This window comes from Taudactylus pleione, unplaced genomic scaffold, assembly GCF_031769625.1.
Source record: "Taudactylus pleione unplaced genomic scaffold, aTauple2 ptg000467l, whole genome shotgun sequence".
Taxonomy (NCBI): Eukaryota; Metazoa; Chordata; class Amphibia; order Anura; family Myobatrachidae; genus Taudactylus; species Taudactylus pleione.
Genome location: NW_028284869.1, coordinates 480,784 through 507,398, shown reverse-complemented (window position 1 = coordinate 507,398; position 26,615 = coordinate 480,784). Strand labels below are relative to the sequence as shown.

The 26,615-nt window shown below is 33.4% G+C and overlaps 17 non-coding genes across 17 annotated transcripts; all 17 read right to left on the bottom strand.

Annotated features, from left to right (window-relative positions):
* Positions 1–935: 935 nt before the first annotated feature.
* On the bottom strand, positions 936–1,007 carry TRNAG-UCC (transfer RNA glycine (anticodon UCC)). Its single transcript has one exon. It is a non-coding gene; the product is annotated as a tRNA-Gly (tRNA).
* Positions 1,008–2,493: 1,486 nt separating this feature from the next.
* On the bottom strand, positions 2,494–2,565 carry TRNAG-UCC (transfer RNA glycine (anticodon UCC)). Its single transcript has one exon. It is a non-coding gene; the product is annotated as a tRNA-Gly (tRNA).
* A 648-nt stretch (positions 2,566–3,213) lies between these two features.
* TRNAG-UCC (transfer RNA glycine (anticodon UCC)) lies at positions 3,214–3,285 on the bottom strand. Its single transcript has one exon. It is a non-coding gene; the product is annotated as a tRNA-Gly (tRNA).
* Positions 3,286–5,190: 1,905 nt separating this feature from the next.
* Positions 5,191–5,262, bottom strand: TRNAG-UCC (transfer RNA glycine (anticodon UCC)). The gene has a single exon. It is a non-coding gene; the product is annotated as a tRNA-Gly (tRNA).
* A 1,905-nt stretch (positions 5,263–7,167) lies between these two features.
* On the bottom strand, positions 7,168–7,239 carry TRNAG-UCC (transfer RNA glycine (anticodon UCC)). Its single transcript has one exon. It is a non-coding gene; the product is annotated as a tRNA-Gly (tRNA).
* Positions 7,240–8,725: 1,486 nt separating this feature from the next.
* Positions 8,726–8,797, bottom strand: TRNAG-UCC (transfer RNA glycine (anticodon UCC)). Its single transcript has one exon. It is a non-coding gene; the product is annotated as a tRNA-Gly (tRNA).
* A 2,743-nt stretch (positions 8,798–11,540) lies between these two features.
* TRNAG-UCC (transfer RNA glycine (anticodon UCC)) lies at positions 11,541–11,612 on the bottom strand. Its single transcript has one exon. It is a non-coding gene; the product is annotated as a tRNA-Gly (tRNA).
* A 2,200-nt stretch (positions 11,613–13,812) lies between these two features.
* TRNAG-UCC (transfer RNA glycine (anticodon UCC)) lies at positions 13,813–13,884 on the bottom strand. The gene has a single exon. It is a non-coding gene; the product is annotated as a tRNA-Gly (tRNA).
* A 1,486-nt stretch (positions 13,885–15,370) lies between these two features.
* TRNAG-UCC (transfer RNA glycine (anticodon UCC)) lies at positions 15,371–15,442 on the bottom strand. The gene has a single exon. It is a non-coding gene; the product is annotated as a tRNA-Gly (tRNA).
* A 1,067-nt stretch (positions 15,443–16,509) lies between these two features.
* On the bottom strand, positions 16,510–16,581 carry TRNAG-UCC (transfer RNA glycine (anticodon UCC)). Its single transcript has one exon. It is a non-coding gene; the product is annotated as a tRNA-Gly (tRNA).
* Positions 16,582–17,648: 1,067 nt separating this feature from the next.
* TRNAG-UCC (transfer RNA glycine (anticodon UCC)) lies at positions 17,649–17,720 on the bottom strand. The gene has a single exon. It is a non-coding gene; the product is annotated as a tRNA-Gly (tRNA).
* A 2,661-nt stretch (positions 17,721–20,381) lies between these two features.
* Positions 20,382–20,453, bottom strand: TRNAG-UCC (transfer RNA glycine (anticodon UCC)). Its single transcript has one exon. It is a non-coding gene; the product is annotated as a tRNA-Gly (tRNA).
* Positions 20,454–21,520: 1,067 nt separating this feature from the next.
* TRNAG-UCC (transfer RNA glycine (anticodon UCC)) lies at positions 21,521–21,592 on the bottom strand. The gene has a single exon. It is a non-coding gene; the product is annotated as a tRNA-Gly (tRNA).
* Positions 21,593–22,659: 1,067 nt separating this feature from the next.
* TRNAG-UCC (transfer RNA glycine (anticodon UCC)) lies at positions 22,660–22,731 on the bottom strand. The gene has a single exon. It is a non-coding gene; the product is annotated as a tRNA-Gly (tRNA).
* A 1,067-nt stretch (positions 22,732–23,798) lies between these two features.
* On the bottom strand, positions 23,799–23,870 carry TRNAG-UCC (transfer RNA glycine (anticodon UCC)). The gene has a single exon. It is a non-coding gene; the product is annotated as a tRNA-Gly (tRNA).
* Positions 23,871–24,937: 1,067 nt separating this feature from the next.
* On the bottom strand, positions 24,938–25,009 carry TRNAG-UCC (transfer RNA glycine (anticodon UCC)). Its single transcript has one exon. It is a non-coding gene; the product is annotated as a tRNA-Gly (tRNA).
* Positions 25,010–26,076: 1,067 nt separating this feature from the next.
* On the bottom strand, positions 26,077–26,148 carry TRNAG-UCC (transfer RNA glycine (anticodon UCC)). The gene has a single exon. It is a non-coding gene; the product is annotated as a tRNA-Gly (tRNA).
* Positions 26,149–26,615: the final 467 nt, after the last annotated feature.

The following is a 26,615-nucleotide window of genomic DNA, read 5'->3' as shown; positions in this document are numbered from 1 at the left end:
ATACAATGCACAAAATAGGTTTAAAATGTAAATGAATAAATAAACATGATGTCCACTGAAGTCCACTTTTTGGCACTTTTGGAAAAGAGAATTTGAATCAAATGTTAAAGCAGATAATAGGAAAATATATTTAATAGCCTAATTTACATAAGACTATTCAGAGTTGGATATTTTTAAGATGCCATAAATCTAGTATTCTGTGAATGACAAAGCCATGACTCTGTCCATACCCCATAAGTGCTACACATACCAACAAAGCTTCCCATTTGTTGAAAGGGCATTTCTTGGTCAGTGTATTCCTGATTTCTTCAAAACAAGAAACATTCTCTAAGGAGCTTATGATCTTAAAAAATGAAAAGAATACACTGTTAATCCAGTAATTGACTGCAATGCACTTCTTTTGATGATGGAAAATATTAATACAATGCACAAAATAGGTTTAAAATGTAAATGAATAAATAAACATGATGTCCACTGAAGTCCACTTTTTGGCACTTTTGGAAAAGAGAATTTGAATCACATGCTAAAGCAGATAATAGGAAAATATATTTAATAGCCTAATTTACATAAGACTATTCAGAGCTGGATATTTTTAAGATGCCATAAATCTAGTATTCTGTGAATGACAAAGCCATGACTCTGTCCATATCCCATAAGTGCTACACATACCAACAAAGCTTCCCATTTGTTGAAAGGGCATTTCTTGGTCAGTGTATTCCTGATTTCTTCAAAACAAGAAACATTCTCTAAGGAGCTTATGATCTTAAAAAATGAAAAGAATACACAAGAAAAATCATGCTTTGGCCAGTGCGACACATACCAACAAAGCTTCCCGTTTTTTGAAAGGGCATTTCTTGGTCAGTGTATTCCTAATTCCTTCAAAACAAGAATAATTCTCTAAGGAGTTTATGATCTTAAAAATTGAATACAAACTATGCGTTGGCCGGGAATCGAACCCGGGTCAACTGCTTGGAAGGCAGCTATGCTCACCACTATACCACCAACGCTTCCTGGTTTTCAAAAGGGCATTTGTTAGTCAAATCTGTAAGCCACAATACCTGATTGTATGATTTCAATGCTCTACACTGTTAATCCAGTAATTGACTGCAATGCACTTCTTTTGATGATGGAAAATATTAATACAATGCACAAAATAGGTTTAAAATGTAAATGAATAAATAAACATGATGTCCACTGAAGTCCACTTTTTGGCACTTTTGGAAAAGAGAATTTGAATCACATGCTAAAGCAGATAATAGGAAAATATATTTAATAGCCTAATTTACATAAGACTATTTAGAGTTGGATATTTTTAAGATGCCATAAATCTAGTATTCTGTGAATGACAAAGCCATGACTCTGTCCATACCCCATAAGTGCTACACATACCAAGAAAGCTTCCCATTTGTTGAAAGGGCATTTCTTGGTCAGTGTATTCCTGATTTCTTCAAAACAAGAAACATTCTCTAAGGAGCTTATGATCTTAAAAAATGAAAAGAATACACTGTTAATCCAGTAATTGAATGCAATGCACTTCTTTTGATGATGGAAAATATTAATACAATGCACAAAATAGGTTTAAAATGTAAATGAATAAATAAACATGATGTCCACTGAAGTCCACTTTTTGGCACTTTTGGAAAAGAGAATTTGAATCAAATGTTAAAGCAGATAATAGGAAAATATATTTAATAGCCTAATTTACATAAGACTATTCAGAGTTGGATATTTTTAAGATGCCATAAATCTAGTATTCTGTGAATGACAAAGCCATGACTCTGTCCATACCCCATAAGTGCTACACATACCAAGAAAGCTTCCCATTTGTTGAAAGGGCATTTCTTGGTCAGTGTATTCCTGATTTCTTCAAAACAAGAAACATTCTCTAAGGAGCTTATGATCTTAAAAAATGAAAAGAATACACTGTTAATCCAGTAATTGACTGCAATGCACTTCTTTTGATGATGGAAAATATTAATACAATGCACAAAATAGGTTTAAAATGTAAATGAATAAATAAACATGATGTCCACTGAAGTCCACTTTTTGGCACTTTTGGAAAAGAGAATTTGAATCACATGCTAAAGCAGATAATAGGAAAATATATTTAATAGCCTAATTTACATAAGACTATTCAGAGCTGGATATTTTTAAGATGCCATAAATCTAGTATTCTGTGAATGACAAAGCCATGACTCTGTCCATATCCCATAAGTGCTACACATACCAACAAAGCTTCCCATTTGTTGAAAGGGCATTTCTTGGTCAGTGTATTCCTGATTTCTTCAAAACAAGAAACATTCTCTAAGGAGCTTATGATCTTAAAAAATGAAAAGAATACACAAGAAAAATCATGCTTTGGCCAGTGCGACACATACCAACAAAGCTTCCCGTTTTTTGAAAGGGCATTTCTTGGTCAGTGTATTCCTAATTCCTTCAAAACAAGAATAATTCTCTAAGGAGTTTATGATCTTAAAAATTGAATACAAACTATGCGTTGGCCGGGAATCGAACCCGGGTCAACTGCTTGGAAGGCAGCTATGCTCACCACTATACCACCAACGCTTCCTGGTTTTCAAAAGGGCATTTGTTAGTCAAATCTGTAAGCCACAATACCTGATTGTATGATTTCAATGCTCTACACTGTTAATCCAGTAATTGACTGCAATGCACTTCTTTTGATGATGGAAAATATTAATACAATGCACAAAATAGGTTTAAAATGTAAATGAATAAATAAACATGATGTCCACTGAAGTCCACTTTTTGGCACTTTTGGAAAAGAGAATTTGAATCACATGCTAAAGCAGATAATAGGAAAATATATTTAATAGCCTAATTTACATAAGACTATTCAGAGCTGGATATTTTTAAGATGCCATAAATCTAGTATTCTGTGAATGACAAAGCCATGACTCTGTCCATATCCCATAAGTGCTACACATACCAACAAAGCTTCCCATTTGTTGAAAGGGCATTTCTTGGTCAGTGTATTCCTGATTTCTTCAAAACAAGAAACATTCTCTAAGGAGCTTATGATCTTAAAAAATGAAAAGAATACACAAGAAAAATCATGCTTTGGCCAGTGCGACACATACCAACAAAGCTTCCCGTTTTTTGAAAGGGCATTTCTTGGTCAGTGTATTCCTAATTCCTTCAAAACAAGAATAATTCTCTAAGGAGTTTATGATCTTAAAAATTGAATACAAACTATGCGTTGGCCGGGAATCGAACCCGGGTCAACTGCTTGGAAGGCAGCTATGCTCACCACTATACCACCAACGCTTCCTGGTTTTCAAAAGGGCATTTGTTAGTCAAATCTGTAAGCCACAATACCTGATTGTATGATTTCAATGCTCTACACTGTTAATCCAGTAATTGACTGCAATGCACTTCTTTTGATGATGGAAAATATTAATACAATGCACAAAATAGGTTTAAAATGTAAATGAATAAATAAACATGATGTCCACTGAAGTCCACTTTTTGGCACTTTTGGAAAAGAGAATTTGAATCACATGCTAAAGCAGATAATAGGAAAATATATTTAATAGCCTAATTTACATAAGGCTATTTAGAGTTGGATATTTTTAAGATGCCATAAATCTAGTATTCTGTGAATGACAAAGCCATGACTCTGTCCATACCCCATAAGTGCTACACATACCAAGAAAGCTTCCCATTTGTTGAAAGGGCATTTCTTGGTCAGTGTATTCCTGATTTCTTCAAAACAAGAAACATTCTCTAAGGAGCTTATGATCTTAAAAAATGAAAAGAATACACTGTTAATCCAGTAATTGACTGCAATGCACTTCTTTTGATGATGGAAAATATTAATACAATGCACAAAATAGGATTAAAATGTAAATGAATAAATAAACATGATGTCCACTGAAGTCCACTTTTTGGCACTTTTGGAAAAGAGAATTTGAATCAAATGTTAAAGCAGATAATAGGAAAATATATTTAATAGCCTAATTTACATAAGACTATTTAGAGTTGGATATTTTTAAGATGCCATAAATCTAGTATTCTGTGAATGACAAAGCCATGACTCTGTCCATACCCCATAAGTGCTACACATACCAAGAAAGCTTCCCATTTGTTGAAAGGGCATTTCTTGGTCAGTGTATTCCTGATTTCTTCAAAACAAGAAACATTCTCTAAGGAGCTTATGATCTTAAAAAATGAAAAGAATACACTGTTAATCCAGTAATTGACTGCAATGCACTTCTTTTGATGATGGAAAATATTAATACAATGCACAAAATAGGTTTAAAATGTAAATGAATAAATAAACATGATGTCCACTGAAGTCCACTTTTTGGCACTTTTGGAAAAGAGAATTTGAATCAAATGTTAAAGCAGATAATAGGAAAATATATTTAATAGCCTAATTTACATAAGACTATTCAGAGTTGGATATTTTTAAGATGCCATAAATCTAGTATTCTGTGAATGACAAAGCCATGACTCTGTCCATACCCCATAAGTGCTACACATACCAAGAAAGCTTCCCATTTGTTGAAAGGGCATTTCTTGGTCAGTGTATTCCTGATTTCTTCAAAACAAGAAACATTCTCTAAGGAGCTTATGATCTTAAAAAATGAAAAGAATACACTGTTAATCCAGTAATTGACTGCAATGCACTTCTTTTGATGATGGAAAATATTAATACAATGCACAAAATAGGTTTAAAATGTAAATGAATAAATAAACATGATGTCCACTGAAGTCCACTTTTTGGCACTTTTGGAAAAGAGAATTTGAATCACATGCTAAAGCAGATAATAGGAAAATATATTTAATAGCCTAATTTACATAAGACTATTCAGAGCTGGATATTTTTAAGATGCCATAAATCTAGTATTCTGTGAATGACAAAGCCATGACTCTGTCCATATCCCATAAGTGCTACACATACCAACAAAGCTTCCCATTTGTTGAAAGGGCATTTCTTGGTCAGTGTATTCCTGATTTCTTCAAAACAAGAAACATTCTCTAAGGAGCTTATGATCTTAAAAAATGAAAAGAATACACAAGAAAAATCATGCTTTGGCCAGTGCGACACATACCAACAAAGCTTCCCGTTTTTTGAAAGGGCATTTCTTGGTCAGTGTATTCCTAATTCCTTCAAAACAAGAATAATTCTCTAAGGAGTTTATGATCTTAAAAATTGAATACAAACTATGCGTTGGCCGGGAATCGAACCCGGGTCAACTGCTTGGAAGGCAGCTATGCTCACCACTATACCACCAACGCTTCCTGGTTTTCAAAAGGGCATTTGTTAGTCAAATCTGTAAGCCACAATACCTGATTGTATGATTTCAATGCTCTACACTGTTAATCCAGTAATTGACTGCAATGCACTTCTTTTGATGATGGAAAATATTAATACAATGCACAAAATAGGTTTAAAATGTAAATGAATAAATAAACATGATGTCCACTGAAGTCCACTTTTTGGCACTTTTGGAAAAGAGAATTTGAATCACATGCTAAAGCAGATAATAGGAAAATATATTTAATAGCCTAATTTACATAAGGCTATTTAGAGTTGGATATTTTTAAGATGCCATAAATCTAGTATTCTGTGAATGACAAAGCCATGACTCTGTCCATACCCCATAAGTGCTACACATACCAAGAAAGCTTCCCATTTGTTGAAAGGGCATTTCTTGGTCAGTGTATTCCTGATTTCTTCAAAACAAGAAACATTCTCTAAGGAGCTTATGATCTTAAAAAATGAAAAGAATACACTGTTAATCCAGTAATTGACTGCAATGCACTTCTTTTGATGATGGAAAATATTAATACAATGCACAAAATAGGATTAAAATGTAAATGAATAAATAAACATGATGTCCACTGAAGTCCACTTTTTGGCACTTTTGGAAAAGAGAATTTGAATCAAATGTTAAAGCAGATAATAGGAAAATATATTTAATAGCCTAATTTACATAAGACTATTTAGAGTTGGATATTTTTAAGATGCCATAAATCTAGTATTCTGTGAATGACAAAGCCATGACTCTGTCCATACCCCATAAGTGCTACACATACCAAGAAAGCTTCCCATTTGTTGAAAGGGCATTTCTTGGTCAGTGTATTCCTGATTTCTTCAAAACAAGAAACATTCTCTAAGGAGCTTATGATCTTAAAAAATGAAAAGAATACACTGTTAATCCAGTAATTGACTGCAATGCACTTCTTTTGATGATGGAAAATATTAATACAATGCACAAAATAGGTTTAAAATGTAAATGAATAAATAAACATGATGTCCACTGAAGTCCACTTTTTGGCACTTTTGGAAAAGAGAATTTGAATCAAATGTTAAAGCAGATAATAGGAAAATATATTTAATAGCCTAATTTACATAAGACTATTCAGAGTTGGATATTTTTAAGATGCCATAAATCTAGTATTCTGTGAATGACAAAGCCATGACTCTGTCCATACCCCATAAGTGCTACACATACCAAGAAAGCTTCCCATTTGTTGAAAGGGCATTTCTTGGTCAGTGTATTCCTGATTTCTTCAAAACAAGAAACATTCTCTAAGGAGCTTATGATCTTAAAAAATGAAAAGAATACACTGTTAATCCAGTAATTGACTGCAATGCACTTCTTTTGATGATGGAAAATATTAATACAATGCACAAAATAGGTTTAAAATGTAAATGAATAAATAAACATGATGTCCACTGAAGTCCACTTTTTGGCACTTTTGGAAAAGAGAATTTGAATCACATGCTAAAGCAGATAATAGGAAAATATATTTAATAGCCTAATTTACATAAGACTATTCAGAGCTGGATATTTTTAAGATGCCATAAATCTAGTATTCTGTGAATGACAAAGCCATGACTCTGTCCATATCCCATAAGTGCTACACATACCAACAAAGCTTCCCATTTGTTGAAAGGGCATTTCTTGGTCAGTGTATTCCTGATTTCTTCAAAACAAGAAACATTCTCTAAGGAGCTTATGATCTTAAAAAATGAAAAGAATACACAAGAAAAATCATGCTTTGGCCAGTGCGACACATACCAACAAAGCTTCCCGTTTTTTGAAAGGGCATTTCTTGGTCAGTGTATTCCTAATTCCTTCAAAACAAGAATAATTCTCTAAGGAGTTTATGATCTTAAAAATTGAATACAAACTATGCGTTGGCCGGGAATCGAACCCGGGTCAACTGCTTGGAAGGCAGCTATGCTCACCACTATACCACCAACGCTTCCTGGTTTTCAAAAGGGCATTTGTTAGTCAAATCTGTAAGCCACAATACCTGATTGTATGATTTCAATGCTCTACACTGTTAATCCAGTAATTGACTGCAATGCACTTCTTTTGATGATGGAAAATATTAATACAATGCACAAAATAGGTTTAAAATGTAAATGAATAAATAAACATGATGTCCACTGAAGTCCACTTTTTGGCACTTTTGGAAAAGAGAATTTGAATCACATGCTAAAGCAGATAATAGGAAAATATATTTAATAGCCTAATTTACATAAGGCTATTTAGAGTTGGATATTTTTAAGATGCCATAAATCTAGTATTCTGTGAATGACAAAGCCATGACTCTGTCCATACCCCATAAGTGCTACACATACCAAGAAAGCTTCCCATTTGTTGAAAGGGCATTTCTTGGTCAGTGTATTCCTGATTTCTTCAAAACAAGAAACATTCTCTAAGGAGCTTATGATCTTAAAAAATGAAAAGAATACACTGTTAATCCAGTAATTGACTGCAATGCACTTCTTTTGATGATGGAAAATATTAATACAATGCACAAAATAGGATTAAAATGTAAATGAATAAATAAACATGATGTCCACTGAAGTCCACTTTTTGGCACTTTTGGAAAAGAGAATTTGAATCAAATGTTAAAGCAGATAATAGGAAAATATATTTAATAGCCTAATTTACATAAGACTATTCAGAGTTGGATATTTTTAAGATGCCATAAATCTAGTATTCTGTGAATGGCAAAGCCATGACTCTGTCCATACCCCATAAGTGCTACACATACCAAGAAAGCTTCCCATTTGTTGAAAGGGCATTTCTTGGTCAGTGTATTCCTGATTTCTTCAAAACAAGAAACATTCTCTAAGGAGCTTATGATCTTAAAAAATGAAAAGAATACACTGTTAATCCAGTAATTGACTGCAATGCACTTCTTTTGATGATGGAAAATATTAATACAATGCACAAAATAGGTTTAAAATGTAAATGAATAAATAAACATGATGTCCACTGAAGTCCACTTTTTGGCACTTTTGGAAAAGAGAATTTGAATCACATGCTAAAGCAGATAATAGGAAAATATATTTAATAGCCTAATTTACATAAGACTATTCAGAGCTGGATATTTTTAAGATGCCATAAATCTAGTATTCTGTGAATGACAAAGCCATGACTCTGTCCATATCCCATAAGTGCTACACATACCAACAAAGCTTCCCATTTGTTGAAAGGGCATTTCTTGGTCAGTGTATTCCTGATTTCTTCAAAACAAGAAACATTCTCTAAGGAGCTTATGATCTTAAAAAATGAAAAGAATACACAAGAAAAATCATGCTTTGGCCAGTGCGACACATACCAACAAAGCTTCCCGTTTTTTGAAAGGGCATTTCTTGGTCAGTGTATTCCTAATTCCTTCAAAACAAGAATAATTCTCTAAGGAGTTTATGATCTTAAAAATTGAATACAAACTATGCGTTGGCCGGGAATCGAACCCAGGTCAACTGCTTGGAAGGCAGCTATGCTCACCACTATACCACCAACGCTTCCTGGTTTTCAAAAGGGCATTTGTTAGTCAAATCTGTAAGCCACAATACCTGATTGTATGATTTCAATGCTCTACACTGTTAATCCAGTAATTGACTGCAATGCACTTCTTTTGATGATGGAAAATATTAATACAATGCACAAAATAGGTTTAAAATGTAAATGAATAAATAAACATGATGTCCACTGAAGTCCACTTTTTGGCACTTTTGGAAAAGAGAATTTGAATCACATGCTAAAGCAGATAATAGGAAAATATATTTAATAGCCTAATTTACATAAGACTATTTAGAGTTGGATATTTTTAAGATGCCATAAATCTAGTATTCTGTGAATGACAAAGCCATGACTCTGTCCATACCCCATAAGTGCTACACATACCAAGAAAGCTTCCCATTTGTTGAAAGGGCATTTCTTGGTCAGTGTATTCCTGATTTCTTCAAAACAAGAAACATTCTCTAAGGAGCTTATGATCTTAAAAAATGAAAAGAATACACTGTTAATCCAGTAATTGACTGCAATGCACTTCTTTTGATGATGGAAAATATTAATACAATGCACAAAATAGGTTTAAAATGTAAATGAATAAATAAACATGATGTCCACTGAAGTCCACTTTTTGGCACTTTTGGAAAAGAGAATTTGAATCAAATGTTAAAGCAGATAATAGGAAAATATATTTAATAGCCTAATTTACATAAGACTATTCAGAGTTGGATATTTTTAAGATGCCATAAATCTAGTATTCTGTGAATGACAAAGCCATGACTCTGTCCATACCCCATAAGTGCTACACATACCAAGAAAGCTTCCCATTTGTTGAAAGGGCATTTCTTGGTCAGTGTATTCCTGATTTCTTCAAAACAAGAAACATTCTCTAAGGAGCTTATGATCTTAAAAAATGAAAAGAATACACTGTTAATCCAGTAATTGACTGCAATGCACTTCTTTTGATGATGGAAAATATTAATACAATGCACAAAATAGGTTTAAAATGTAAATGAATAAATAAACATGATGTCCACTGAAGTCCACTTTTTGGCACTTTTGGAAAAGAGAATTTGAATCACATGCTAAAGCAGATAATAGGAAAATATATTTAATAGCCTAATTTACATAAGACTATTCAGAGCTGGATATTTTTAAGATGCCATAAATCTAGTATTCTGTGAATGACAAAGCCATGACTCTGTCCATACCCCATAAGTGCTACACATACCAAGAAAGCTTCCCATTTGTTGAAAGGGCATTTCTTGGTCAGTGTATTCCTGATTTCTTCAAAACAAGAAACATTCTCTAAGGAGCTTATGATCTTAAAAAATGAAAAGAATACACTGTTAATCCAGTAATTGACTGCAATGCACTTCTTTTGATGATGGAAAATATTAATACAATGCACAAATTAGGTTAAAAATGCAAATGAATAAATAAACATGATGTCCACTGAAGTCCACTTTTTGGCACTTTTGGAAAAGAGAATTTGAATCAAATGTTAAAGCAGATAATAGGAAAATATATTTAATAGCCTAATTTACATAATACTATTTAGAGTTGGATATTTTTAAGATGCCATAAATCTAGTATTCTGTGAATGACAAAGCCATGACTCTGTCCATACCCCATAAGTGCTACACATACCAAGAAAGCTTCCCATTTGTTGAAAGGGCATTTCTTGGTCAGTGTATTCCTGATTTCTTCAAAACAAGAAACATTCTCTAAGGAGCTTATGATCTTAAAAAATGAAAAGAATACACTGTTAATCCAGTAATTGACTGCAATGCACTTCTTTTGATGATGGAAAATATTAATACAATGCACAAAATAGGTTTAAAATGTAAATGAATAAATAAACATGATGTCCACTGAAGTCCACTTTTTGGCACTTTTGGAAAAGAGAATTTGAATCAAATGTTAAAGCAGATAATAGGAAAATATATTTAATAGCCTAATTTACATAAGACTATTCAGAGTTGGATATTTTTAAGATGCCATAAATCTAGTATTCTGTGAATGACAAAGCCATGACTCTGTCCATACCCCATAAGTGCTACACATACCAACAAAGCTTCCCATTTGTTGAAAGGGCATTTCTTGGTCAGTGTATTCCTGATTTCTTCAAAACAAGAAACATTCTCTAAGGAGCTTATGATCTTAAAAAATGAAAAGAATACACTGATAATCCAGTAATTGACTGCAATGCACTTCTTTTGATGATGGAAAATATTAATACAATGCACAAAATAGGTTTAAAATGTAAATGAATAAATAAACATGATGTCCACTGAAGTCCACTTTTTGGCACTTTTGGAAAAGAGAATTTGAATCACATGCTAAAGCAGATAATAGGAAAATATATTTAATAGCCTAATTTACATAAGACTATTCAGAGCTGGATATTTTTAAGATGCCATAAATCTAGTATTCTGTGAATGACAAAGCCATGACTCTGTCCATATCCCATAAGTGCTACACATACCAACAAAGCTTCCCATTTGTTGAAAGGGCATTTCTTGGTCAGTGTATTCCTGATTTCTTCAAAACAAGAAACATTCTCTAAGGAGCTTATGATCTTAAAAAATGAAAAGAATGCACAAGAAAAATCATGCGTTGGCCAGTGCTACACATACCAACAAAGCTTCCCTTTTTTTGAAAGGGCATTTCTTGATCAGTGTATTCCTAATTCCTTCAAAACAAGAATAATTCTCTAAGGAGTTTATGATCTTAAAAATTGAATACAAACTATGCGTTGGCCGGGAATCGAACCCGGGTCAACTGCTTGGAAGGCAGCTATGCTCACCACTATACCACCAACGCTTCCTGGTTTTTAAAAGGGCATTTGTTAGTCAAATCTGTAAGCCACAACACCTGATTGTATGATTTCAATGCTCTACACTGTTAATCCATTAATTGACTGCAATGCACTTCTTTTGATGATGGAAAATATTAATACAATGCACAAATTAGGTTAAAAATGCAAATGAATAAATAAACATGATGTCCACTGAAGTCCACTTTTTGGCACTTTTGGAAAAGAGAATTTGAATCAAATGTTAAAGCAGATAATAGGAAAATATATTTAATAGCCTAATTTACATAAGACTATTTAGAGTTGGATATTTTTAAGATGCCATAAATCTAGTATTCTGTGAATGACAAAGCCATGACTCTGTCCATACCCCATAAGTGCTACACATACCAAGAAAGCTTCCCATTTGTTGAAAGGGCATTTCTTGGTCAGTGTATTCCTGATTTCTTCAAAACAAGAAACATTCTCTAAGGAGCTTATGATCTTAAAAAATGAAAAGAATACACTGTTAATCCAGTAATTGACTGCAATGCACTTCTTTTGATGATGGAAAATATTAATACAATGCACAAAATAGGTTTAAAATGTAAATGAATAAATAAACATGATGTCCACTGAAGTCCACTTTTTGGCACTTTTGGAAAAGAGAATTTGAATCAAATGTTAAAGCAGATAATAGGAAAATATATTTAATAGCCTAATTTACATAAGACTATTCAGAGTTGGATATTTTTAAGATGCCATAAATCTAGTATTCTGTGAATGACAAAGCCATGACTCTGTCCATACCCCATAAGTGCTACACATACCAACAAAGCTTCCCATTTGTTGAAAGGGCATTTCTTGGTCAGTGTATTCCTGATTTCTTCAAAACAAGAAACATTCTCTAAGGAGCTTATGATCTTAAAAAATGAAAAGAATACACAAGAAAAATCATGCTTTGGCCAGTGCGACACATACCAACAAAGCTTCCCGTTTTTTGAAAGGGCATTTCTTGGTCAGTGTATTCCTAATTCCTTCAAAACAAGAATAATTCTCTAAGGAGTTTATGATCTTAAAAATTGAATACAAACTATGCGTTGGCCGGGAATCGGGTCAACTGCTTGGAAGGCAGCTATGCTCACCACTATACCACCAACGCTTCCTGGTTTTTAAAAGGGCATTTGTTAGTCAAATCTGTAAGCCACAACACCTGATTGTATGATTTCAATGCTCTACACTGTTAATCCATTAATTGACTGCAATGCACTTCTTTTGATGATGGAAAATAATAATACAATGCACAAATTAGGTTAAAAATGCAAATGAATAAATAAACATGATGTCCACTGAAGTCCACTTTTTGGCACTTTTGGAAAAGAGAATTTGAATCAAATGTTAAAGCAGATAATAGGAAAATATATTTAATAGCCTAATTTACATAAGACTATTTAGAGTTGGATATTTTTAAGATGCCATAAATCTAGTATTCTGTGAATGACAAAGCCATGACTCTGTCCATACCCCATAAGTGCTACACATACCAAGAAAGCTTCCCATTTGTTGAAAGGGCATTTCTTGGTCAGTGTATTCCTGATTTCTTCAAAACAAGAAACATTCTCTAAGGAGCTTATGATCTTAAAAAATGAAAAGAATACACTGTTAATCCAGTAATTGACTGCAATGCACTTCTTTTGATGATGGAAAATATTAATACAATGCACAAAATAGGTTTAAAATGTAAATGAATAAATAAACATGATGTCCACTGAAGTCCACTTTTTGGCACTTTTGGAAAAGAGAATTTGAATCAAATGTTAAAGCAGATAATAGGAAAATATATTTAATAGCCTAATTTACATAAGACTATTCAGAGTTGGATATTTTTAAGATGCCATAAATCTAGTATTCTGTGAATGACAAAGCCATGACTCTGTCCATACCCCATAAGTGCTACACATACCAACAAAGCTTCCCATTTGTTGAAAGGGCATTTCTTGGTCAGTGTATTCCTGATTTCTTCAAAACAAGAAACATTCTCTAAGGAGCTTATGATCTTAAAAAATGAAAAGAATACACAAGAAAAATCATGCTTTGGCCAGTGCGACACATACCAACAAAGCTTCCCGTTTTTTGAAAGGGCATTTCTTGGTCAGTGTATTCCTAATTCCTTCAAAACAAGAATAATTCTCTAAGGAGTTTATGATCTTAAAAATTGAATACAAACTATGCGTTGGCCGGGAATCGAACCCGGGTCAACTGCTTGGAAGGCAGCTATGCTCACCACTATACCACCAACGCTTCCTGGTTTTCAAAAGGGCATTTGTTAGTCAAATCTGTAAGCCACAACACCTGATTGTATGATTTCAATGCTCTACACTGTTAATCCATTAATTGACTGCAATGCACTTCTTTTGATGATGGAAAATATTAATACAATGCACAAATTAGGTTAAAAATGCAAATGAATAAATAAACATGATGTCCACTGAAGTCCACTTTTTGGCACTTTTGGAAAAGAGAATTTGAATCAAATGTTAAAGCAGATAATAGGAAAATATATTTAATAGCCTAATTTACATAAGACTATTTAGAGTTGGATATTTTTAAGATGCCATAAATCTAGTATTCTGTGAATGACAAAGCCATGACTCTGTCCATACCCCATAAGTGCTACACATACCAAGAAAGCTTCCCATTTGTTGAAAGGGCATTTCTTGGTCAGTGTATTCCTGATTTCTTCAAAACAAGAAACATTCTCTAAGGAGCTTATGATCTTAAAAAATGAAAAGAATACACTGTTAATCCAGTAATTGACTGCAATGCACTTCTTTTGATGATGGAAAATATTAATACAATGCACAAAATAGGTTTAAAATGTAAATGAATAAATAAACATGATGTCCACTGAAGTCCACTTTTTGGCACTTTTGGAAAAGAGAATTTGAATCAAATGTTAAAGCAGATAATAGGAAAATATATTTAATAGCCTAATTTACATAAGACTATTCAGAGTTGGATATTTTTAAGATGCCATAAATCTAGTATTCTGTGAATGACAAAGCCATGACTCTGTCCATACCCCATAAGTGCTACACATACCAAGAAAGCTTCCCATTTGTTGAAAGGGCATTTCTTGGTCAGTGTATTCCTGATTTCTTCAAAACAAGAAACATTCTCTAAGGAGCTTATGATCTTAAAAAATGAAAAGAATACACTGTTAATCCAGTAATTGACTGCAATGCACTTCTTTTGATGATGGAAAATATTAATACAATGCACAAAATAGGTTTAAAATGTAAATGAATAAATAAACATGATGTCCACTGAAGTCCACTTTTTGGCACTTTTGGAAAAGAGAATTTGAATCAAATGTTAAAGCAGATAATAGTAAAATATATTTAATAGCCTAATTTACATAAGACTATTCAGAGTTGGATATTTTTAAGATGCCATAAATCTAGTATTCTGTGAATGACAAAGCCATGACTCTGTCCATACCCCATAAGTGCTACACATACCAAGAAAGCTTCCCATTTGTTGAAAGGGCATTTCTTGGTCAGTGTATTCCTGATTTCTTCAAAACAAGAAACATTCTCTAAGGAGCTTATGATCTTAAAAAATGAAAAGAATACACAAGAAAAATCATGCTTTGGCCAGTGCGACACATACCAACAAAGCTTCCCGTTTTTTGAAAGGGCATTTCTTGGTCAGTGTATTCCTAATTCCTTCAAAACAAGAATAATTCTCTAAGGAGTTTATGATCTTAAAAATTGAATACAAACTATGCGTTGGCCGGGAATCGAACCCGGGTCAACTGCTTGGAAAGCAGCTATGCTCACCACTATACCACCAACGCTTCCTGGTTTTCAAAAGGGCATTTGTTAGTCAAATCTGTAAGCCACAACACCTGATTGTATGATTTCAATGCTCTACACTGTTAATCCATTAATTGACTGCAATGCACTTCTTTTGATGATGGAAAATATTAATACAATGCACAAATTAGGTTAAAAATGCAAATGAATAAATAAACATGATGTCCACTGAAGTCCACTTTTTGGCACTTTTGGAAAAGAGAATTTGAATCAAATGTTAAAGCAGATAATAGGAAAATATATTTAATAGCCTAATTTACATAAGACTATTTAGAGTTGGATATTTTTAAGATGCCATAAATCTAGTATTCTGTGAATGACAAAGCCATGACTCTGTCCATACCCCATAAGTGCTACACATACCAAGAAAGCTTCCCATTTGTTGAAAGGGCATTTCTTGGTCAGTGTATTCCTGATTTCTTCAAAACAAGAAACATTCTCTAAGGAGCTTATGATCTTAAAAAATGAAAAGAATACACTGTTAATCCAGTAATTGACTGCAATGCACTTCTTTTGATGATGGAAAATATTAATACAATGCACAAAATAGGTTTAAAATGTAAATGAATAAATAAACATGATGTCCACTGAAGTCCACTTTTTGGCACTTTTGGAAAAGAGAATTTGAATCAAATGTTAAAGCAGATAATAGGAAAATATATTTAATAGCCTGATTTACATAAGACTATTCAGAGTTGGATATTTTTAAGATGCCATAAATCTAGTATTCTGTGAATGACAAAGCCATGACTCTGTCCATACCCCATAAGTGCTACACATACCAAGAAAGCTTCCCATTTGTTGAAAGGGCATTTCTTGGTCAGTGTATTCCTGATTTCTTCAAAACAAGAAACATTCTCTAAGGAGCTTATGATCTTAAAAAATGAAAAGAATACACAAGAAAAATCATGCTTTGGCCAGTGCAACACATACCAACAAAGCTTCCCGTTTTTTGAAAGGGCATTTCTTGGTCAGTGTATTCCTAATTCCTTCAAAACAAGAATAATTCTCTAAGGAGTTTATGATCTTAAAAATTGAATACAAACTATGCGTTGGCCGGGAATCGAACCCGGGTCAACTGCTTGGAAGGCAGCTATGCTCACCACTATACCACCAATGCTTCCTGGTTTTCAAAAGGGCATTTGTTAGTCAAATCTGTAAGCCACAACACCTGATTGTATGATTTCAATGCTCTACACTGTTAATCCATTAATTGACTGCAATGCACTTCTTTTGATGATGGAAAATATTAATACAATGCACAAATTAGGTTAAAAATGCAAATGAATAAATAAACATGATGTCCACTGAAGTCCACTTTTTGGCACTTTTGGAAAAGAGAATTTGAATCAAATGTTAAAGCAGATAATAGGAAAATATATTTAATAGCCTAATTTACATAAGACTATTTAGAGTTGGATATTTTTAAGATGCCATAAATCTAGTATTCTGTGAATGACAAAGCCATGACTCTGTCCATACCCCATAAGTGCTACACATACCAAGAAAGCTTCCCATTTGTTGAAAGGGCATTTCTTGGTCAGTGTATTCCTGATTTCTTCAAAACAAGAAACATTCTCTAAGGAGCTTATGATCTTCAAAAATGAAAAGAATACACTGTTAATCCAGTAATTGACTGCAATGCACTTCTTTTGATGATGGAAAATATTAATACAATGCACAAAATAGGTTTAAAATGTAAATGAATAAATAAACATGATGTCCACTGAAGTCCACTTTTTGGCACTTTTGGAAAAGAGAATTTGAATCAAATGTTAAAGCAGATAATAGTAAAATATATTTAATAGCCTAATTTACATAAGACTATTCAGAGTTGGATATTTTTAAGATGCCATAAATCTAGTATTCTGTGAATGACAAAGCCATGACTCTGTCCATACCCCATAAGTGCTACACATACCAAGAAAGCTTCCCATTTGTTGAAAGGGCATTTCTTGGTCAGTGTATTCCTGATTTCTTCAAAACAAGAAACATTCTCTAAGGAGCTTATGATCTTAAAAAATGAAAAGAATACACAAGAAAAATCATGCTTTGGCCAGTGCGACACATACCAACAAAGCTTCCCGTTTTTTGAAAGGGCATTTCTTGGTCAGTGTATTCCTAATTCCTTCAAAACAAGAATAATTCTCTAAGGAGTTTATGATCTTAAAAATTGAATACAAACTATGCGTTGGCCGGGAATCGAACCCGGGTCAACTGCTTGGAAGGCAGCTATGCTCACCACTATACCACCAACGCTTCCTGGTTTTCAAAAGGGCATTTGTTAGTCAAATCTGTAAGCCACAACACCTGATTGTATGATTTCAATGCTCTACACTGTTAATCCATTAATTGACTGCAATGCACTTCTTTTGATGATGGAAAATATTAATACAATGCACAAATTAGGTTAAAAATGCAAATGAATAAATAAACATGATGTCCACTGAAGTCCACTTTTTGGCACTTTTGGAAAAGAGAATTTGAATCAAATGTTAAAGCAGATAATAGGAAAATATATTTAATAGCCTAATTTACATAAGACTATTTAGAGTTGGATATTTTTAAGATGCCATAAATCTAGTATTCTGTGAATGACAAAGCCATGACTCTGTCCATACCCCATAAGTGCTACACATACCAAGAAAGCTTCCCATTTGTTGAAAGGGCATTTCTTGGTCAGTGTATTCCTGATTTCTTCAAAACAAGAAACATTCTCTAAGGAGCTTATGATCTTCAAAAATGAAAAGAATACACAAGAAAAATCATGCTTTGGCCAGTGCGACACATACCAACAAAGCTTCCCGTTTTTTGAAAGGGCATTTCTTGGTCAGTGTATTCCTAATTCCTTCAAAACAAGAATAATTCTCTAAGGAGTTTATGATCTTAAAAATTGAATACAAACTATGCGTTGGCCAGGAATCGAACCCGGGTCAACTGCTTGGAAGGCAGCTATGCTCACCACTATACCACCAATGCTTCCTGGTTTTCAAAAGGGCATTTGTTAGTCAAATCTGTAAGCCACAACACCTGATTGTATGATTTCAATGCTCTACACTGTTAATCCATTAATTGACTGCAATGCACTTCTTTTGATGATGGAAAATATTAATACAATGCACAAATTAGAGAAAAGAGAATTTGAATCAAATGTTAAAGCAGATAATAGGAAAATATATTTAATAGCCTAATTTACATAAGACTATTTAGAGTTGGATATTTTTAAGATGCCATAAATCTAGTATTCTGTGAATGACAAAGCCATGACTCTGTCCATACCCCATAAGTGCTACACATACCAAGAAAGCTTCCCATTTGTTGAAAGGGCATTTCTTGGTCAGTGTATTCCTGAAGGCAGCTATGCTCACCACTATACCACCAATGCTTCCTGGTTTTCAAAAGGGCATTTGTTAGTCAAATCTGTAAGCCACAACACCTGATTGTATGATTTCAATGCTCTACACTGTTAATCCATTAATTGACTGCAATGCACTTCTTTTGATGATGGAAAATATTAATACAATGCACAAATTAGGTTAAAAATGCAAATGAATAAATAAACATGATGTCCACTGAAGTCCACTTTTTGGCACTTTTGGAAAAGAGAATTTGAATCAAATGTTAAAGCAGATAATAGGAAAATATATTTAATAGCCTAATTTACATAAGACTATTTAGAGTTGGATATTTTTAAGATGCCATAAATCTAGTATTCTGTGAATGACAAAGCCATGACTCTGTCCATACCCCATAAGTGCTACACATACCAAGAAAGCTTCCCATTTGTTGAAAGGGCATTTCTTGGTCAGTGTATTCCTGAAGGCAGCTATGCTCACCACTATACCACCAATGCTTCCTGGTTTTCAAAAGGGCATTTGTTAGTCAAATCTGTAAGCCACAACACCTGATTGTATGATTTCAATGCTCTACACTGTTAATCCATTAATTGACTGCAATGCACTTCTTTTGATGATGGAAAATATTAATACAATGCACAAATTAGGTTAAAAATGCAAATGAATAAATAAACATGATGTCCACTGAAGTCCACTTTTTGGCACTTTTGGAAAAGAGAATTTGAATCAAATGTTAAAGCAGATAATAGGAAAATATATTTAATAGCCTAATTTACATAAGACTATTTAGAGTTGGATATTTTTAAGATGCCATAAATCTAGTATTCTGTGAATGACAAAGCCATGACTCTGTCCATACCCCATAAGTGCTACACATACCAAGAAAGCTTCCCATTTGTTGAAAGGGCATTTCTTGGTCAGTGTATTCCTGATTTCTTCAAAACAAGAAACATTCTCTAAGGAGCTTATGATCTTCAAAAATGAAAAGAATACACTGTTAATCCAGTAATTGACTGCAATGCACTTCTTTTGATGATGGAAAATATTAATACAATGCACAAAATAGGTTTAAAATGTAAATGAATAAATAAACATGATGTCCACTGAAGTCCACTTTTTGGCACTTTTGGAAAAGAGAATTTGAATCAAATGTTAAAGCAGATAATAGTAAAATATATTTAATAGCCTAATTTACATAAGACTATTCAGAGTTGGATATTTTTAAGATGCCATAAATCTAGTATTCTGTGAATGACAAAGCCATGACTCTGTCCATACCCCATAAGTGCTACACATACCAAGAAAGCTTCCCATTTGTTGAAAGGGCATTTCTTGGTCAGTGTATTCCTGATTTCTTCAAAACAAGAAACATTCTCTAAGGAGCTTATGATCTTAAAAAATGAAAAGAATACACAAGAAAAATCATGCTTTGGCCAGTGCGACACATACCAACAAAGCTTCCCGTTTTTTGAAAGGGCATTTCTTGGTCAGTGTATTCCTAATTCCTTCAAAACAAGAATAATTCTCTAAGGAGTTTATGATCTTAAAAATTGAATACAAACTATGCGTTGGCCGGGAATCGAACCCGGGTCAACTGCTTGGAAGGCAGCTATGCTCACCACTATACCACCAACGCTTCCTGGTTTTCAAAAGGGCATTTGTTAGTCAAATCTGTAAGCCACAACACCTGATTGTATGATTTCAATGCTCTACACTGTTAATCCATTAATTGACTGCAATGCACTTCTTTTGATGATGGAAAATATTAATACAATGCACAAATTAGGTTAAAAATGCAAATGAATAAATAAACATGATGTCCACTGAAGTCCACTTTTTGGCACTTTTGGAAAAGAGAATTTGAATCAAATGTTAAAGCAGATAATAGGAAAATATATTTAATAGCCTAATTTACATAAGACTATTTAGAGTTGGATATTTTTAAGATGCCATAAATCTAGTATTCTGTGAATGACAAAGCCATGACTCTGTCCATACCCCATAAGTGCTACACATACCAAGAAAGCTTCCCATTTGTTGAAAGGGCATTTCTTGGTCAGTGTATTCCTGATTTCTTCAAAACAAGAAACATTCTCTAAGGAGCTTATGATCTTAAAAAATGAAAAGAATACACTGTTAATCCAGTAATTGACTGCAATGCACTTCTTTTGATGATGGAAAATATTAATACAATGCACAAAATAGGTTTAAAATGTAAATGAATAAATAAACATGATGTCCACTGAAGTCCACTTTTTGGCACTTTTGGAAAAGAGAATTTGAATCAAATGTTAAAGCAGATAATAGGAAAATATATTTAATAGCCTGATTTACATAAGACTATTCAGAGTTGGATATTTTTAAGATGCCATAAATCTAGTATTCTGTGAATGACAAAGCCATGACTCTGTCCATACCCCATAAGTGCTACACATACCAAGAAAGCTTCCCATTTGTTGAAAGGGCATTTCTTGGTCAGTGTATTCCTGATTTCTTCAAAACAAGAAACATTCTCTAAGGAGCTTATGATCTTAAAAAATGAAAAGAATACACAAGAAAAATCATGCTTTGGCCAGTGCGACACATACCAACAAAGCTTCCCGTTTTTTGAAAGGGCATTTCTTGGTCAGTGTATTCCTAATTCCTTCAAAACAAGAATAATTCTCTAAGGAGTTTATGATCTTAAAAATTGAATACAAACTATGCGTTGGCCGGGAATCGAACCCGGGTCAACTGCTTGGAAGGCAGCTATGCTCACCACTATACCACCAATGCTTCCTGGTTTTCAAAAGGGCATTTGTTAGTCAAATCTGTAAGCCACAACACCTGATTGTATGATTTCAATGCTCTACACTGTTAATCCATTAATTGACTGCAATGCACTTCTTTTGATGATGGAAAATATTAATACAATGCACAAATTAGGTTAAAAATGCAAATGAATAAATAAACATGATGTCCACTGAAGTCCACTTTTTGGCACTTTTGGAAAAGAGAATTTGAATCAAATGTTAAAGCAGATAATAGGAAAATATATTTAATAGCCTAATTTACATAAGACTATTTAGAGTTGGATATTTTTAAGATGCCATAAATCTAGTATTCTGTGAATGACAAAGCCATGACTCTGTCCATACCCCATAAGTGCTACACATACCAAGAAAGCTTCCCATTTGTTGAAAGGGCATTTCTTGGTCAGTGTATTCCTGATTTCTTCAAAACAAGAAACATTCTCTAAGGAGCTTATGATCTTCAAAAATGAAAAGAATACACTGTTAATCCAGTAATTGACTGCAATGCACTTCTTTTGATGATGGAAAATATTAATACAATGCACAAAATAGGTTTAAAATGTAAATGAATAAATAAACATGATGTCCACTGAAGTCCACTTTTTGGCACTTTTGGAAAAGAGAATTTGAATCAAATGTTAAAGCAGATAATAGTAAAATATATTTAATAGCCTAATTTACATAAGACTATTCAGAGTTGGATATTTTTAAGATGCCATAAATCTAGTATTCTGTGAATGACAAAGCCATGACTCTGTCCATACCCCATAAGTGCTACACATACCAAGAAAGCTTCCCATTTGTTGAAAGGGCATTTCTTGGTCAGTGTATTCCTGATTTCTTCAAAACAAGAAACATTCTCTAAGGAGCTTATGATCTTAAAAAATGAAAAGAATACACAAGAAAAATCATGCTTTGGCCAGTGCGACACATACCAACAAAGCTTCCCGTTTTTTGAAAGGGCATTTCTTGGTCAGTGTATTCCTAATTCCTTCAAAACAAGAATAATTCTCTAAGGAGTTTATGATCTTAAAAATTGAATACAAACTATGCGTTGGCCGGGAATCGAAGCCGGGTCAACTGCTTGGAAGGCAGCTATGCTCACCACTATACCACCAACGCTTCCTGGTTTTCAAAAGGGCATTTGTTAGTCAAATCTGTAAGCCACAACACCTGATTGTATGATTTCAATGCTCTACACTGTTAATCCATTAATTGACTGCAATGCACTTCTTTTGATGATGGAAAATATTAATACAATGCACAAATTAGGTTAAAAATGCAAATGAATAAATAAACATGATGTCCACTGAAGTCCACTTTTTGGCACTTTTGGAAAAGAGAATTTGAATCAAATGTTAAAGCAGATAATAGGAAAATATATTTAATAGCCTAATTTACATAAGACTATTTAGAGTTGGATATTTTTAAGATGCCATAAATCTAGTATTCTGTGAATGACAAAGCCATGACTCTGTCCATACCCCATAAGTGCTACACATACCAAGAAAGCTTCCCATTTGTTGAAAGGGCATTTCTTGGTCAGTGTATTCCTGATTTCTTCAAAACAAGAAACATTCTCTAAGGAGCTTATGATCTTAAAAAATGAAAAGAATACACTGTTAATCCAGTAATTGACTGCAATGCACTTCTTTTGATGATGGAAAATATTAATACAATGCACAAAATAGGTTTAAAATGTAAATGAATAAATAAACATGATGTCCACTGAAGTCCACTTTTTGGCACTTTTGGAAAAGAGAATTTGAATCAAATGTTAAAGCAGATAATAGGAAAATATATTTAATAGCCTAATTTACATAAGACTATTCAGAGTTGGATATTTTTAAGATGCCATAAATCTAGTATTCTGTGAATGACAAAGCCATGACTCTGTCCATACCCCATAAGTGCTACACATACCAACAAAGCTTCCCATTTGTTGAAAGGGCATTTCTTGGTCAGTGTATTCCTGATTTCTTCAAAACAAGAAACATTCTCTAAGGAGCTTATGATCTTAAAAAATGAAAAGAATACACAAGAAAAATCATGCTTTGGCCAGTGCGACACATACCAACAAAGCTTTCCGTTTTTTGAAAGGGCATTTCTTGGTCAGTGTATTCCTAATTCCTTCAAAACAAGAATAATTCTCTAAGGAGTTTATGATCTTAAAAATTGAATACAAACTATGCGTTGGCCGGGAATCGAACCCGGGTCAACTGCTTGGAAGGCAGCTATGCTCACCACTATACCACCAACGCTTCCTGGTTTTCAAAAGGGCATTTGTTAGTCAAATCTGTAAGCCACAACACCTGATTGTATGATTTCAATGCTCTACACTGTTAATCCATTAATTGACTGCAATGCACTTCTTTTGATGATGGAAAATATTAATACAATGCACAAATTAGGTTAAAAATGCAAATGAATAAATAAACATGATGTCCACTGAAGTCCACTTTTTGGCACTTTTGGAAAAGAGAATTTGAATCAAATGTTAAAGCAGATAATAGGAAAATATATTTAATAGCCTAATTTACATAAGACTATTTAGAGTTGGATATTTTTAAGATGCCATAAATCTAGTATTCTGTGAATGACAAAGCCATGACTCTGTCCATACCCCATAAGTGCTACACATACCAAGAAAGCTTCCCATTTGTTGAAAGGGCATTTCTTGGTCAGTGTATTCCTGATTTCTTCAAAACAAGAAACATTCTCTAAGGAGCTTATGATCTTCAAAAATGAAAAGAATACACTGTTAATCCAGTAATTGACTGCAATGCACTTCTTTTGATGATGGAAAATATTAATACAATGCACAAAATAGGTTTAAAATGTAAATGAATAAATAAACATGATGTCCACTGAAGTCCACTTTTTGGCACTTTTGGAAAAGAGAATTTGAATCAAATGTTAAAGCAGATAATAGTAAAATATATTTAATAGCCTAATTTACATAAGACTATTCAGAGTTGGATATTTTTAAGATGCCATAAATCTAGTATTCTGTGAATGACAAAGCCATGACTCTGTCCATACCCCATAAGTGCTACACATACCAAGAAAGCTTCCCATTTGTTGAAAGGGCATTTCTTGGTCAGTGTATTCCTGATTTCTTCAAAACAAGAAACATTCTCTAAGGAGCTTATGATCTTAAAAAATGAAAAGAATACACAAGAAAAATCATGCTTTGGCCAGTGCGACACATACCAACAAAGCTTCCCGTTTTTTGAAAGGGCATTTCTTGGTCAGTGTATTCCTAATTCCTTCAAAACAAGAATAATTCTCTAAGGAGTTTATGATCTTAAAAATTGAATACAAACTATGCGTTGGCCGGGAATCGAACCCGGGTCAACTGCTTGGAAGGCAGCTATGCTCACCACTATACCACCAACGCTTCCTGGTTTTCAAAAGGGCATTTGTTAGTCAAATCTGTAAGCCACAACACCTGATTGTATGATTTCAATGCTCTACACTGTTAATCCATTAATTGACTGCAATGCACTTCTTTTGATGATGGAAAATATTAATACAATGCACAAATTAGGTTAAAAATGCAAATGAATAAATAAACATGATGTCCACTGAAGTCCACTTTTTGGCACTTTTGGAAAAGAGAATTTGAATCAAATGTTAAAGCAGATAATAGGAAAATATATTTAATAGCCTAATTTACATAAGACTATTTAGAGTTGGATATTTTTAAGATGCCATAAATCTAGTATTCTGTGAATGACAAAGCCATGACTCTGTCCATACCCCATAAGTGCTACACATACCAAGAAAGCTTCCCATTTGTTGAAAGGGCATTTCTTGGTCAGTGTATTCCTGATTTCTTCAAAACAAGAAACATTCTCTAAGGAGCTTATGATCTTCAAAAATGAAAAGAATACACTGTTAATCCAGTAATTGACTGCAATGCACTTCTTTTGATGATGGAAAATATTAATACAATGCACAAAATAGGTTTAAAATGTAAATGAATAAATAAACATGATGTCCACTGAAGTCCACTTTTTGGCACTTTTGGAAAAGAGAATTTGAATCAAATGTTAAAGCAGATAATAGGAAAATATATTTAATAGCCTAATTTACATAAGACTATTCAGAGTTGGATATTTTTAAGATGCCATAAATCTAGTATTCTGTGAATGACAAAGCCATGACTCTGTCCATACCCCATAAGTGCTACACATACCAACAAAGCTTCCCATTTGTTGAAAGGGCATTTCTTGGTCAGTGTATTCCTGATTTCTTCAAAACAAGAAACATTCTCTAAGGAGCTTATGATCTTAAAAAATGAAAAGAATACACAAGAAAAATCATGCTTTGGCCAGTGCGACACATACCAACAAAGCTTTCCGTTTTTTGAAAGGGCATTTCTTGGTCAGTGTATTCCTAATTCCTTCAAAACAAGAATAATTCTCTAAGGAGTTTATGATCTTAAAAATTGAATACAAACTATGCGTTGGCCGGGAATCGAACCCGGGTCAACTGCTTGGAAGGCAGCTATGCTCACCACTATACCACCAACGCTTCCTGGTTTTCAAAAGGGCATTTGTTAGTCAAATCTGTAAGCCACAACACCTGATTGTATGATTTCAATGCTCTACACTGTTAATCCATTAATTGACTGCAATGCACTTCTTTTGATGATGGAAAATATTAATACAATGCACAAATTAGGTTAAAAATGCAAATGAATAAATAAACATGATGTCCACTGAAGTCCACTTTTTGGCACTTTTGGAAAAGAGAATTTGAATCAAATGTTAAAGCAGATAATAGGAAAATATATTTAATAGCCTAATTTACATAAGACTATTTAGAGTTGGATATTTTTAAGATGCCATAAATCTAGTATTCTGTGAATGACAAAGCCATGACTCTGTCCATACCCCATAAGTGCTACACATACCAAGAAAGCTTCCCATTTGTTGAAAGGGCATTTCTTGGTCAGTGTATTCCTGATTTCTTCAAAACAAGAAACATTCTCTAAGGAG